Here is a 16,965-nt window from a genome sequence, read left to right as displayed (position 1 = left end):
TTAATGTATTGGTATTAATGGAATTCTCATGATACAGAAGAATAAATGGGCTGTTAAGAATATTGAAAGAATTAGGGAGCCGTGAATTTAAAGTGCCCTCTTCAACTTTTCTCAGACATTATAAATGTAACCATTAATATGCAGTTTCCAACTAAAGATCAGCACACTTGAAAGATCTTTTTTTTTCTTTTATGATTTAGAAATGGTGATTACCATATGTTGGAAGAATAAACTGTATTTATTTTTTCTTTTTATGTGCAAGCACTCCCAAATCATAACCAAGACAATTTTTCCTATAGTTCTAAATCAACAATTAATATAACACCAAGGGAAATTGGCATACAGAACTGATATAAAAGTATCAGTACATGTTACAGTTAATTTTGCTTTGGGAAACTATAATTTATTAGAATTTTACCTTTATCATAATAGTCATTACTTATTAAGTATACATTGTATGTGAGACAATAAACATGTTACATTTTAATTTTATGTAATATATCAATAACCAGTGCTGCGTTGTCTTAATAAAGTTCAGCATCAGCCCCATCTAAATTCTCTTCAGCTTCAAAAACTACCAAGAACTACATTCCATTGAATTCACTTAAACATGTGGTTGTGACCCAGAGTTTGAAATGAGAAATGCGGAGATGTGAAAAAGCAAGGAGAGCCCATTATTGTCCAGAGACAGTTACCCCAAAGAAGATGCAAAGTTCAATGCAGCTTTCAGATGAGAATTTAAGAACGTGCACCATAGCTGTGGGCTGATACCACAAGAGAAGCTGTCCCAGAGATGTTGAAATTCACACTGGTTTTGGGCTGAGCTCCTCCTAATCATCTATTCATGTGCTGTTGTTTGACACTGGTGACAGTGGCTTTCTTGAACTTCATGTCCTCAGACTTCCAAACAATTATTGTAAGCATTTAAATACTTCCTACTAGTAATACGTAAGGTGGCTTCTGTTTTCTTGACTGAAACTTGATTGACACACCTGGTAAAGATCCTCAGATCATTATTCCCTTTTAACAAACCAGGACTATTAAGCTCAATGGGGTTGGATAACATCTCCAAAAATCACAACCAACATATGGCTACAATGATATGTGTTCCTAATTTATTCAAAGATTAATTTGCCCAATGAAGAATACTTCAGCCATTTCATTCTGGTATTGATTCTAATAATGGTGTGGCTCAAAATAAATTCATATCTTTTGGAACTATCATTGAACACACACACACAAAAGGCTCTATCTTGTATTCATTCTAATAATGGTGTGTCTCTTACTAAATTTATCTATATTCCATCTATCATTGAACACACACATACCCCAAAAGCCTCTATATGGCAGCCGCATATACTAACATGAATTTCATTCAGTATAAATTTTGTTTCTATATCTAATTTATGGGCAGTTTTACAAAATAACTTTAACATATAAACTAAATATATGGCTCAGTTTTCTCATCCAAGTTTTCTTAGGTTTAACTGAACTTAAATGACTGGTATGCCCTGAGCCTTCTGGGGTAGTACATACGGCAACCAGTGCAGAGGACCCTGGGATTAGACACATGACTGTCAAGAACTTTGCGTAAAAGATAAAGGCCAGAAACTTAATTCCTCCATAAGCCTAATGTAAAATGAATGAACACAATTTTAGTCAACACAGTTTTATTAAAGAGGGCATATGAAAGTGCAGAATAAATTGTACATTTTCAACTTGTTCATAAAGACAGTCTCATATGTTTTTTTAAAAAATCTTTATTGTTTAGCATCCACATTTAGTCTATAATTATTTAAAATTAATTATTCATAGTATAAATTAGAGGAACAATTATATTTATGTAAGTATATAAATGTTCCTGAATCATTACTTGAAAAGACTATAGATTGCTTATTTATAAGTTTGTAGTTCTACTTTTGTCATAAATTTATATCTTTGGATATTCTTTATTTCATTATATTTGTGTAGTTTTATTTATTTTTTAAAGATTATGCATTTATTTATTTTCAGAGAGAGGGGAAAGGAGGGAGAAAGAAAGGGAGAGAAACATTAATATGTGGTTACCTCTTGTGCTCAACCCACTGGACTTGGCCTGCAACACAGGAATGTGCCCTGGCTGGGAACTGAACAGTGACCCCTTGGTTTGCAGGCTGGTTCTCAATCTACTGAGCCACACCAGCCAGTGCTGTAGTTTTATTTTTCAAACTCATGTACATCTGTTGTTAAATTTTTTACTAGGCACTTGATATTCTTCATATATTTGTAAATTATATATTTTTCTTCATAGGTCATTTCTGAATATTGCATGTAGAATCAGAGACTTTCTAAATTTTCTAATTAATTCTGAATATAATCTTTCAATTCTATTGAGTTTTCAAACACACACAATTCTATCATCTATGAATATTTAGAGGCTTTGTCTCTATTCCCAATCTTTATGTGTACTTTTGTTCTTTAGTGCTTTACAGCACTTTTCAATATTGAATAAAAATGATAACTTTGAACACCCTTGCTTCCTGATTGCATATGGAAAGATCTCAATATTTCACTTTCAGCATGATATTTTCTATAGTTTTGTTGTTTCTTTCTTTGTTGTTTTTTGAGAAATATGTTTTACCCAATAAGAAAGTTCATTCCATAGTAATAAGAATTTTAGGAAATATTTAAAAAATCAATTGAGATAATCAAATGATTTTTCTTCAGTGTAGTAATATGGTACAACTTGTTGATTCCTTTTTTTAGGATGAATCTCAGTAATGTTGTAGGATCTATACCTATAATTATATCTGTATCTACACATATATATATATCCTACATATATATATAAATTATGTTGGCTAATATTTTATTTAGGGTTTTTTACTTAGTATTTCTTAATTCAACTCATCTGTAATTGTCCATTACTTGTCAGTTTTAGTATCAGGGTCAGGATTGTTATATAAAATAAGTTAAGAGCTGTATCCTTTTCTTAGTCTCTGAAAGAATTTATTTAAGATTTGAATTATGTTATCCTTAAATACTTGGTAGATTTCCCTAGTGAAGACCTCTGGTCATGGAGTTTTCACTGTGGTAACATGTGTAATTACTAATTTGATATTGGTAGTGGGTATAAGATCATATAAGTGGCTGGTTTGTTTTTTTATGCACATTTTTAGGATAAATATGCACACAGTATCTTATTCTCTTCTTGTCTATTGGGTCAAAAGTGAAGCAATGAAGGTTTTTTATTTCTTGTATCAGTAATAATGTCTTTATCTTTCTATCTTATTTACCTTGCCAGAGTTTTATCAGTATTGTTGGTCTTTTCAAAAAGCTAATATTTATCTTTGTTAATTTTCTCTTTCATATGTTTATTTTCTATATTTATTAATTTCTGCCCTGCCTTTTATTATTAGTAACTTTTAATTATTTTGTGCTTATTTTATTGTATTTTACCTAATACTTTAGGGTGGATATTTAGCCCCTCTTTGCCTTGACTAACTTTTCTTTTTCTTTAATAACTAGAATACACTGTTAAATAACTTTTAAATTCTACCATTGTAGTTGTCAATTGTTCTACTCTTTGTATACTTTGCTTTTTTAAATTTTTGCTTTGCATACTTTGAAGACACATATTTGGATACACACATAATACATACACACATTTAGATGTGTTGTATTTTCCTGGTAAATTAAACATTTTATTTTTGTGAAATAGCCATCATTACATAATGCATTTTAGTCTTTCTTTATAAAGAAACATATATCAAAATTGAGCTCCATGGAAAAACAGAGACACACCATCATCTCTCTCTTTAGTTAAATTTCTTCCTTTACTTTATGTCCAATGTTACTGACAATGGCAGCTTCCAATATCCGATTACATTTTTGTTATTTGGTTCTTTTTATTGTGGCAATGCATGGTAAGCTTTCTACGTTCTCTAAAACTCTATCATGGAATAGTAAGGAGACAGCATAAAAGCTACAGAATTTCATGATTTTTTCTCTCTTGTGATTACAGTTTATATTAGCTAGTAGAGGGTTCAGAAGTTAGTATAGTAAGTAATTTGTTCTATAGAGATGAACAGCCTAAATTCCATTTTGTACTAAACTTTGCTCGTGATTATTAAAAATAATAAAAATAATTTTAAAAATCCAGTGTTCACAGATAAAGAAAATATTGTTACTTGGAATAGAGTCTATCTTATCTCATCAGAAATGGAGAACATTATCTGAAGTTCTGAAGATGTTTCTTGGATCTCACAAAATGTGTATATATAATAACAGTAGTGTTGATTAATTTATTTATCCTTAATTCTTTAACCTGATGGAAAAAGCTATTTTTAGAATGCTATTAGAATTTGTATTTTAAAGATCCTAGCTGGAGAAAGTTCCCCTAAATGGAAAACTCATGTGTATCATTTTTATTAAAAAAGTAAGTTAAAAAATAAAGAATGAGGTTTCACGAGACACAGGCTGTCTCTAGCTATCCCCACAACTAATTATTCTGTGCCTTAGAACAACTTTACTTTTTGCCTAACTCTATCGACATTTTTGTAAAGTTATAAAATGAGAAGAGTAGGAGTAATGCTGAATTTCTATGACTTGTCATTTAGCAATCACGACTGTATTTGGCTCACTGATGATGAGTAATTTAAATGCATATGAATTAGAAAGTAGAGCTGACATGAATCTAAAGATTTGTTAGGGAATCTGCAGAGGATTTAAAAAATCCCTTTTGAATTTAAGAATTCATGGAGAATCAGAAAAGTAGAGTTACCTGAAAACAGAAAATATCCTATGCAGGTTGAATTAATCATGTCACTGATTTAAACTAACCTGAAATATAACATAGCAGGTCTGAGTGACATACACATATACAGGTGTGGCAAAAAGTAGGTTTGCAGTTGTGAGTACATGAAACATAGTGTTTATTCTTGTATTATTTATTATTTACATTCACAACAATGTGAAGTGTTGACTTGATTTATTTTATGTGCATGAATATGTGTATATATGCATTCAGAGCTTTACCAGTATTTCTGACTTTTTTTCTCTGAATTTTGTCATTTTTCCCCTTCATGTAATTAGGAAGTTGTTCCATCTTTTTCTATTCTAAAAATTGCAACATGTGAAATAAAATCTTTAGGATAAATCTTATAAACATTCTTAAGTTTTGTGTGTCAATCAGTATGATTTTTAGAGGGTTATAATAAGTTTCATTCCCACCAGGAATATCAAAAAGTGATCATTTCATTACCCTCTTTACATAATGGAATTTAATTATTATTTATAATCTTATTGTTGTATATCAATTGCATTTTATTTACAAATAGATAACATGTTTATTGATAATTTTTTACCAGTATCTATATTAGACACTCGAGAAATAATGGATAGATAAGGTATGGACTTTGTGTTCATGAAATTCATAATAGAATGAAGAAGATGGAAATGACTCAAACAAACCCACAAATAAATGTAAAATTATACCTGTGGTCAGTGTTATGAAGGGGATTTCAAGGTAATATAAGATCATAATATGCATGTCAAATCTCCTCATGTAAAATTGCCCTAAGGATATGCTCACTGAACTTAGAACTAAAGGAAGAGTAAAGACTACTAGACAGAGGATCAAAGTGTTCTGGGAAGAAAAAAATGTGTATGAAGAGTCTGTGGTAGGAAAAAGCGTTTTTCTTTGGGAGCACAACCAGTGCATTTGAAACAGAGAGCAAGATTTGACAATTTTGGTGCACATTAAGCTGAAGCGATAAGTAGGTCAATTAAAAAAGATACTTTATTTTTAGTTTTTATTTTATGTTTTTAATTTTAAATTACAGCTGACATATACTATATTATATTAGTTTCAGGTGTACAACCTCATGATTAGACACTTACATAACTTACAAAGTGATCGCCCTAATAAGTCTAGTATCCATCTGACACCCTGTATAGTTATTACAACCTAATTGACTATGCTCTCTTTGCTGTGCTTTACATCCCCCTGACTATTCTGTAACTGTCAACTTGTACTTCTATGTCCTGTCACCTTTTTCACTAATCCTCCTAAGCACTCTCTCATCTGGCAACCCTCAAGATGTTCTCTATATCTGAGTCTGTTTCTGTTACACTGTTTATTTTTCTATTAAACTCTATATTTAAGTGAAATCATCTGGCATTTGTCTTTGTCTTGACTTATTTCACTCTGCACAATACCCTCTAGGTTCATGCATGTTGCTGCAGATGGCAAGATTTCATTCTTTTTTATGGTTCAATCATATTCTGTTGTTTATGTGCACCACTTTGTCTTTATCCATTCATCTATTGATGGACACTTTGATTGCTTCCATATCTTGACTGTTGTAAATAATGATGCAGTGAACATAAGAATATATATGTCTTTTCAATTAGTGTTTTGGGTTTCTTCAAATAAATACCAGCAGTTAAGTTGCTGTATCATTTTTTGTGTCTTGCTATAGCCTTTGTTTTAAAGTCTGTTATGTCTCATATAAGTTTTGCTACCCCAGCTTTTTTAAAAAAAATTCTTTTTATTGTTGTTCAAATACAGTTGTCTCCATTTCCCCCCACCATTCCTGATACTCCAACCATCCCCACCTACCACCTTCAATCCTACCTCCCTTTGGCTTTGTCCATGGGTTCTTTATACATGTTCTTGACAACACTTCCACCTTTTCCCCACATTATCATCTCTTACTTCCCCTCTGGTTACTGTCAGTTTGTTCTTAATTTCAATGTCTCTGATTATATTTTGCTTGCTTATTTGTTTTGTTGATTAGGTTTCACCTGTACGTGAGATCATATGGTATCAGTCTTTCACTGCCTGATTTATTTCCCTTAGCATAATGCTCTCCAGATCCATCCATGTTGTCTCAAAGTGTAGAAGCTCTTTTTTTCTTTCTGCTGCACAGTATTCCATCATGTAACTGTACCATAGCTTTATGATCTACTCATTTACTGATGGACACTTAGGTTGCTTCCAGCACTTGGCTATTATAAATTGTGCTGCTATGAACATTGGGGTGCATAGGTTCTTTTAAATTGGTATTTCAGGGTCCTTAGGGTATAATCCCAGCAGTGGAATTGCTGGGTCCAAAGGCAGTTCCATTTTTAGTTTTCTGAGGAGATTCCATAGTGTTTTCCACAGTGGCTGCACCAGTTTGTATTCCCACCAATAGTGTGCTCGGGTTCCCTTTTCTCTACAACCTCGCCAGCACTTGTTTGTTGATTTGGTTGATGGTGACCATTCTGACTGGTGTGAAGACAAATGGAACTTCATCAAAATAAAAAGCTTCTGCATAGCTAAAGAAAACAACAAAATGAAAAAGGAACCAACCATATGGTAAAATATATTTGCAAATCATACTTCATACAAGGGTTTGATCTCCAAAATATATACAGAACAAACATATCTCCACTCCAGGAAGACAAACAACCCAATTAAAAAATGGGCAGAGGACCTGAACGGATACTTCTCCAATGAAAGCTGCCCCAGCACTTTTTTTTTTGGTTTGTTTCCATGTTCATGAAATATCTTTTTTCTATCCCTTTACTTTTGGTCTGTATGTCTTATAATCTGAAGTTTGTCTCTTGTAGACAACATATGTAAGAGTCTTATTTTATCCATTCCATCACCATATGTGTTTTGATTGTAGCATTTAATCTATTTACATTTAAAGTAATTGTTGTCAAATATGTGGTTTTTTGCCATTTTATTATTCATATTTTTTATTTTTTTCCTTCTTCCTTTTAAAGAAGGCCCTTGATCATATCTTATAATACTGGTTTGGTGGTGATGAACTCTTTTACCTTTTTCTTGTCTGGGAAGCTCTGTATCTGTCTTTCATTTCTAACTGATAGCTTTATTGAATAGAATAATTGTGTTGTGGGTCCTTGTTTGTCATCATTTTGAATATTTCTGTGCCAATCCCTTCTGGCCTACAAAGTTTCTGTTGATAAATTAGCTGATAATTTTATGGTGGTTCCCTTGTAGGTCACTAGTTGTTTTACTCTTGCTTTTAAAATCTATATTTATCTTTAACCTTTTGAATTTTAATTATGATGATTCTTAACGTGGGCCTCTTTGGATTTATCTTGTTTGGGATTCTTTTTGGAGATACACAAATGAATGTAATTTGTATAATAATTGAAAGAATGGATATGAATACATTTAGTTAGCAGGATGTGAGAGTAAATAGGAAATAGGTTCATGATCCATAAGGACAAAAAAATCATTAAAGATAACACATTATATAGCCTGTTGCCAGTGGTGGATCTTTTCCTGAGAACATGTTTTAGGGTCTTTGGTCATTTTTCTATTAAGACTTGATGATTTTCTAAACAATTTTCATGTGTACTTAAAGATTTAACAATTGTATTTATATCAAATATTTGTTTTTAACTTGATATTTACCTTTATTATCTTTTAAAGTGCATATTTTCTATGCACAAATATTAAACTTTTATCAAGTCACATCTATGTCTTTGTATTTTGTTTTAGTAATTTCTATTTATCAATAAATTATTATTTTATTTTATTTGTCTTGTAGTCTTTTACTAATGTTTAGAAAATTTATCTATTAATGCTTAGCTAAAGTCTTCTTTCATTTTAAATTATTCCATTCACTTGGTTTATGAAATGTGCAATATGAAATATGAATGTAATTAACTGATATTAGTTGATTTTTAATGTGCACCCAATTCAATTCAATATGTTGAGTAATCCACCTCCTAGCCATAGAGTTCTATTTCTACATTTTATTCATTTGAAGCTTTTATACAAACTGAGTATAAAAATCTGTTTGTTCCTAAATGAGCTGTATCATTGATTCTGTTGTTCTGTTTGTCCACTTACCATATTATTTTGAAGAATGAATATTCTTAAAAACGGTGCATATATGTGTATATATACAATTTTTTCAATGCTATTTTTAGTAAAGACTACATTAATTAAACAAGTAAATGTACAAATAGAAAATTTAAAGTAACTGATTATTTAATTGTATTTATTGCTTTTAATATCTTATTTGTTATTTATAAGAAGCAAAAAATTAAAGGCAATACTTGGAAGATTAGCTAAAGATGGTAATACATACACCAGAAAACATTATGATTTGACAAATCTTCAAAATTATCATAAATATTTTAAATACACTAAAAATCAAGCAGAAGTAGCTTTCATTTATCCAAAATTTTTTGAGAATGCTCACATTAATGAATAGATATGCTATCTGCTACCATGTATCAGGTATCATAAGATCAGAATCTTATGTTTGCCTATATAAGTGAGTTTTTAAATTCACTAAAAACAGCAGTTTAAACTTACATTTAAAACAGTTTTGAAAGAACTACCTTATAATTAGTATCTTTTAAAAACTGATTTTTCTTTTCAGGAAGAAAATTAATATTTATTAATGAATTATTTAGCTGTTTCATTTTTTCAGATGATCTGCTTCTTTTAATTTACTTATAACAGTTTGCTAACCAACATAAAAGAATAAAATCAATTAAGTAAAAGAAATCTGTTTTTTGCATATCTTTTAATCATTCAATTTATCAATGATTTGGGTTATTTCTCTTTTTGGGTAATTAGATAAATGTAGTTTTTCCCTTCTTCTCATCTATACACTTTAACATTAAATACTTTATTCAAACTTTATGAATATTTGAAATTTTGTATGGTTTACTATATTATTTTTGAGCAAACAACAATTAATATGAAGGAAATTAAGTTTACAAAACAAGTAAAAATGAACTGCTTATTATACAGCATTCATTCTCAGTCAATTTATATTCTTTTAGAATCCAATTTTTTTTAAACTAAGTAATATATTGTAGAATAGAGTTTTAATTTTGTGTTTTATTATTTTATGGTATTTCTACTTGTTCTTCATTCAAACATTCAAGAAAAAGGCATTTCCAGTATGTAATCATTCAGTTCCAGGTCTGTAATCTTATTAATTACTCTCCCACATTATACATAAGGGAAATATTAACTGAATGATAGCCAGGAAAGTCTTTCCTAAAGCTAGAAACACGGTTGTCATTAACTGTAGAAGCTAATGAATGACAGCTGCTCTGTGAGACTTCTCTGTGAGTTGAATCAAAATCTGAGAGTAAATAATTGCTTTAAAAAACACTCATCTCAAGGGTATTGGTCCAAAATTTAACAGAAAATCAGCCTGATTTCTTTATAAAGTTGCCTTGATTTTAACAATATTCAAACATAGATAGAAGACATTTTTACCCACCTCTACAATCACTTGTAGAGTACCTGGAATAATATAAGCATTCGTACTCTAACCTGAATCTCTTAAACTGGATTCTATTAATGACTCCCATATGGCTACATTTCTTTAAAACTAAGATGAAAGATGACTCTAATGTAAGTGTGCGATTAACACAAAAAAATTGAATAACACATGAGAGCTAAACATACACTTCTTACTACCATGTTATAAGTCTAATTGAAAATTACTTGTATTTTATTAGAAAGGCTCAGAAAAAATAGAGTGAGTGTGTAGAACTTGTATGTTAGAAAGAGCACTGGTCTGAGAGCCAGAGGACTGAGGGTCTGTCTCACAGAGTGCCTGCTTTGATGCTGCATTCCTACCCATAAACACAAGTGTGTGTGAATTCATTGTAGTAAACATGTGCTTGCATCCTCACATCCACATTTTTCTTTCCCTTTGCCAATAATTCGAGGCATCTCTTTGACAATTCACATAGCTCTGAGTAGATTGACCCATCTGCCAGCTTAAGGCATATGGCATGCTACCCTTTCAAATTCAGTCAGTATATTTCATCTCTTCTGGCTACAGATATGGACATACAGCTCAGGCCAGTCAAACCAGAATCAATATTAAACATTTTGCTTGAAATTTGTAGAATAAGGACATCTCTATTTGTTCAAGAGTTTAGCAAATGCACATAGTGCCAGGAATGGCATTAGACACTTTTAAAAATATAATTCAACTGAGTAAATTTTAAAAATCTTACTGACTTTTTTTAATGATTCAAAAATTGGGAGCATATGATTTAGCATATAGCAAGGAGTTCCAAGGAGCTGTACAAAATGAAAGACTTTCATAGGCAGATTGCAGGGGTCTGTCAGGTAGATTGCCTAGCTAGTGTTCATCAGGCAATGTCTGATTGGCTGGTTTAAGATTCCATTCCGGGGAGAGCAAAACCGTATTTAAGGCTGTGTTTGATGAAAAGGGACTTATCATGTGTAACTAGGTTTTGGGCCTGTTGTCAAGAGAGAAACCACCCTGAAAAGAAAGCTAAAGCACAAAGGAAGCCAAGACCAAATAATTACAGAAAAATAGTGTTGATACAGTAAACCTCTGTGGAAAGCCCAATCTGCTCCTGGACCAAAGATCCCTTTTTATGTTTTTAAACCTCTTGAATTTGTCTTCTTATCAACTGTAATTCTAGCAACCCAATTATTTCTGATATACTAATCTGCACGGCTTCTTCGAGCTTTAATGTTTTATGTCTTATAATATTTAAAATTTAAAATAATTGGTACCATATGATTCCACAGAAAGATTTTGCTCCTGACAACCTGAAAATCCATCCAATGCATTAAAGTAGGCAACGTGACATATCTCAGAGTACTAGACCAAATAGATATGTTTCCAGCAGATGTATGATCTTCATATCTTTAGGTAACGTGTGAGATGAAGAATAAAAACGTACTTAAATATTCATTAAATATAATAAGAGATTTCCAAAATTGCCAGGCTTAGTGTGGCTTTCACACATAATATTTCATGTCTCCAAAATTGTTCATATTTGAGGAATATACAGACACTTTGCCCCTGATGGGTCCTACTCACCAGTACTAAGAAGCAAACTATCATCCTTGCATTTCAGTTGTAATTCACTTCATTCTCTCTGAGCTAATACACCTCCAAGTTTGTTTAAAATTGCCCTAAGTTTTGAATAGGATGTAAATCCAATCCCCAGTGTGCTTCAGGATAGTCCTAAACCAATAATGACCTGACCCAGGGGCAGCAAAGGGCAGCCTCTTTGCCTAATGGTTCAACTCTCTGAGGCAGTTCATACTCTTGAGTGCCCACTGGGTCAGGTGGAGGCTCTTCTTATTTTCCTTCCCCTATCCTGTTACCTCAGCTCCCCTTCTCCAGAGAGCACTCCTTCAATTAATCGTGTGAATATGAATCTGCATCTCCACTCAGCTTCTAAGTAACACTTGCTCCCTGCCTTTTCCCAGGATGCAAGAGTCTTCCTGGGGAACATGTTAAATTCTCTAATCTCCGGAAAACTGCAAACCCTATTTGCACTTGACAGTTTGTTTTCATGGGCCTGGATTTCAGATCTTGGTGATTTCCTGCACATTACCACGCATCCCTGTGTGTTTCTCCAAAATTCTTTGCTTCTGAGTTCTAAGTTATTAGTTGGTATTTGCTTTAAATCATGAGGCTGGGAAATAGAGTAAGAAAGCCTTAGTCCAGAAGAACATATTTCAAATGTCCCTGTGTTCTCTTAAGAAATTTCTGTAGTTATAATATTGAAATGATTGTAGAGGTAGAGATAAAGCAATAGAAATGTAAGCATAGAGATTGTTAAGTGTCTACTTATTTTCCATCAGTAGGTCACACACTGGGAACAATGTTTTCCTTTTACTTGGCTTTACATGGACTGTATACTAGAATCACATACTAAATGTCTGGTCTTGGTTGACACCTTTTTTATTTTTTTAAATTACAGTGTTTTCTTAATAGTTTGACTTAGAAGGGACTGAGAACAATTACCCCCTCTGGGATTCTTCATTTTTTCTTTTCTCACTGTGTTCCTTTTTGTACATGACATAAGGATACAGATCTATCTTATAGCATTATGCTATGCAGCTACTGTTGTGCTTTCTTCTATTCTTGCTTTATTTAAATCCAGGATGTAGAACATTTACAGGAAGTATATTTGGATTAATATAAGCAATAGCTTGCCAGTAGAGTTTTCGCAACTGATATAATTTCTGTGGGGAAGTCGATAGGAAAATAAGCCAACATTTTAGTGAAATGTGATAAAGAGGGCTAAGGCATTGGAGGCAGCACTGGAACGGGTGACCTTGAAGCCCCTTCCAGTTCTGAGATTCCATTATTCCCTAAATGATAGAGAAGAAAAGAGTGAAGATTTCAAGTGAGAAAGCATGGTTATTTTTATTTTAAGTTAAATAAAATCTGAACATTTTTATCTTTTATGTTCCTGACATTTAGGTTTGACCCAAATTCTTATTTCTTTTTATATTTCTCTTATTGGGCTAAAGTTTTTTTTAGCTTACCTCAATTTCAAGAGGAACCCAGAATGTTTCTGATTAGTTTTCCCGTAAGAAATGATGTGCTTTTAAAGAGATAGTTGGTGTTTTGAAAGGTCTAATAGAGTTTCTTATTAATCCTGTTGAGTGTTTTTTGAGATAGGAATTCACATTTTGTAAGTTCTTATACTGAAATTATTGTTCTTGATTATATAACACTACTCTCTGTAAGAAATTCTAAATTCTGTATGGTTAGATCCTCTTTTTATTTTGTTAAGCCACAGTCAATTTAATAATTATTTCTTTTAAAATTAATAAAACTAAGATACAAACAAGTTAAGTGACTTTGTGAAAAGCCACAATAAAATAATAATGAATAAAAAAAATGCAATTCATTACTACCCATTGGTTGTTGGGTACGTCAAATTACTTCCTAAGATTAAAATGTAGAAAGAAAAAAAAATCATGTAGGTTTTAAATTAAGGGAAAATACTCATAGAGTATATTTTTATATTTATAAAATGAGAATTTTTAATTCTTTTGTATTGTGAAATTTCTGAAGTTCAATTTTCACTTCTCACATTCTGACAGTATTTTATTTAATAAATAAATTTATACAGTCATTAGAAGAAAGGCCTTCAAGCTATAGCAAACTAAATGACTTTTTGTATAAACTCTTACAAGTATAACATTACCAACAACCAATATATTACAGTCATAATATTAAAAAATTTAAACTATTTATAGTTTAGAAAATTGTTTTAGTTATTCCATAAAATATCTGTGATAAAGGTATTATTTTTCATCTTTCCTTTTATAACTTAGAAATCAAAAACCAGAATAGTGCCCTGACTGGTGTGGCTCAGTTGGCTGAGTGTTGTCCCAAAAAGTGAAAGGTCACAGGTTGGATTCTGGTCAGGGCACATGCCTGGGTTCAAGTTTGGTCCCTGGATAGGCATGTGTGAGAGGTAACCTATCGAGGTTCCTCTCTCACATTACTGTTTCTCTCCTCTCTTCCCTCCCTTCCTCTCTCTCTAAAAATAAATAAATAAAATATTTGTAAAATAGAATGGTTAAGAGACTGGCATAAAATCACATGAAATTATACTCAAATTCATGTTTTTTTTCCATTCATCCACGCATTCGTTCACTAAAAAATCATATTCGTTGAGCACATATCATGTGTCAGGCAACGGACTATTTGAGGTTACAAGAACGCTCTATCTCCTATTCTATTGAAACATACCAAACTGTTCAGATTGTATTTGCATGCACAAGTCCAGTTCTTCCAACACCGTTTATTGAAGAAACTAATTTTACCTCATTCTATGCTCCTGTCTTCTTTGCCAAATATTAATTGACCTTAGAGACATGGTTTATTTCCTGGCTCTCTATTCCGTTCCATTTTTGCCGCTATTCTGTAGCCAATAGCTCTGCTGGCTGATAACTCCCACTAATTAAATGCTTTTGTTTGTATGTTTGTTTGCTTGTTTTCATTAAATGGAACATCTCACACTCGAATGCTGGGTTGTGTCTTAAGGCACTAAGCCATATGAACCCGAATTTTACCTACTGCAGAACTTTTTCTTAAGTGGTCAATCCCCTCTCTAGATTCTGCCTGCTTTTGTTCACTATTCAAATATGTGTTTTATAGTTTGTCCAGATTTTATCAATGTTATCTATGAAAGGGTTAATTCAACACAAGGTAGTCCACCATTTGAAAACAATTTAAATTACTATTGTATTTATTAAGTTCAGAATAATGAAAACATGTAACACTAATAATCACTAATATATGTAATAAAATTATATGGCAAAGACTTTAAGTATCTGGATTTCCTTTGGGAAGCTGTAAATATTTTGAATATAGAGAAGAGCAATTAAAAATATTTTACTTTGTCTCTGAAATAATTCAGTTGATCAAGAGCATAAAATCGAGCCCTGGCAGGAGTGGCTCACTTGGTTGGGAGTCATCCAGCAAAGCAAAATGTCACCAGTTCCAATTCCCCATCAGGACACATGCCTGAGTTGCAGGTTCAGTATCCTGTTGGGGCATGTTGGAAAAGGCAACAATGATGTTCCTCTCTCCTGTTGATGTTTCTCTCTCTTTTTCTCCCTGGTTTTTCCTCTCTCTCTTAAATAAAAGCATATAAATTATGAGTAAACTACTCATATCACTCAGGAAAGTGTGCCTCATATAGGACAATAAATATATAGAGAGCTTGTATGTATGTGCATATGTGTGTATGTGTGTGTGTGTATATATAGATAGTGCTCTTCAGACTGTTTCTATATTAAATATTTATTTATTTCCAGTAATTTCATGTAATTCAAAAGTTCAGTTTTGGTAAATGGATCTCTTATTAATATTTCAGGGCACTATTAGTAAAATAATGTAAACCAAAATTACAAAAATTCAACTTTGTGATACTAAAGTGGATACTGCATTATGTTCACTGTTAAATACTGTTACTCCTGGCATGTGAGAGGACCACATGGATTATCACATTTATACCAAATGATTTTTTGAACTACTTACACAGGTGTTTTAGTCTTATGGTTTCTAACAAGCCAAAGTACCCCAGAGAACTGGCTTATTTTGAAAAATAACCTACATTTGAAAAATATCTGCAATGTTGAATTTAAAAAATACCATATAAACTTACTAGGCATTACCATATTAAAAATAATTAACTATTATCTAGAGGTATATCATCTCATATGATTAACTACCAAGTAGATTAAATAACACATAACTTAAATTGCTTGAGTCAGAGTATACAAGTGCACTTTCATTATACAGTCACTTGTATTATTTCAGAGTAGTATATTATTGAGATGCTCTTCAGATTCTTAAGGTAATATGAATATGGAAATGAATACACATGGATATGAGAAATACAAATTATGACTTATTCTGTATTGATTATAGAAGACCACACAAAAATTCAAATTAATCTTTTATTCAGAATTCAGTTTTATTAAAAGATATCTAGGGTCTTCTATTTCACAGTTTAAAAAGTATCTATGTAGAACACAAATATTTATTTCACTCTTATTCTTAAGCATAGTAATAGACTCCCCAGCCAATGATGTAAGAAAAACATAGGAAGAAAGGAAGGAAGAAAAGGAAGGAAGGAAAGAAGGAAGGAAGGAAGGAAGGAAGGAAGGAAGGAAGGAAGGAAGGAAGGAAGGAAGGAAGGAAGGGAAAAAGGGAGGGAGGGAGGGAGGAAGGGAGGGAGGGAGGGAATATCCCATCCTTCTAAAAGGAATAGATATTTGAAAAACCTTTTCTTATTTCAGGCAATAAGATTTCATCTTAAGAAAAAAAAACACAAATGATGATAAATCCTACAAATTATTAGAAATAGATCAAGTAATTGTGAAAATCAGGACTTTTTCCTCTAGCTCAGGCCTACATTTTAGTTATTTATTAAAATAAACTGTGAGACAGAAATTTTATGCCATGAAACCTAGCGACAAGATGAAGTGTTATTCTAGCGCCACCTTAATGTCTCCTTCAAACCACTGCAAAGTATTCAGGCATTATTACTCCATTGCTGGCAGCAATTTATATGTGATTAGCCATTATTCATGCAAGTAAAAATCATTTTTTAGATGTCTCAGTAGATCAGGATTCTGAATCTTTAGATCAAGGATGATAAGATCCTGTTTTTAAAATAATTAAG

The sequence above is a fragment of the Phyllostomus hastatus genome, unplaced genomic scaffold (assembly GCF_019186645.2).
Source record: "Phyllostomus hastatus isolate PE091 unplaced genomic scaffold, TTU_PhHast_1.1 phas_contig_38, whole genome shotgun sequence".
NCBI lineage: Eukaryota > Metazoa > Chordata > Mammalia > Chiroptera > Phyllostomidae > Phyllostomus > Phyllostomus hastatus.
This window is presented reverse-complemented; position numbering follows the sequence as displayed.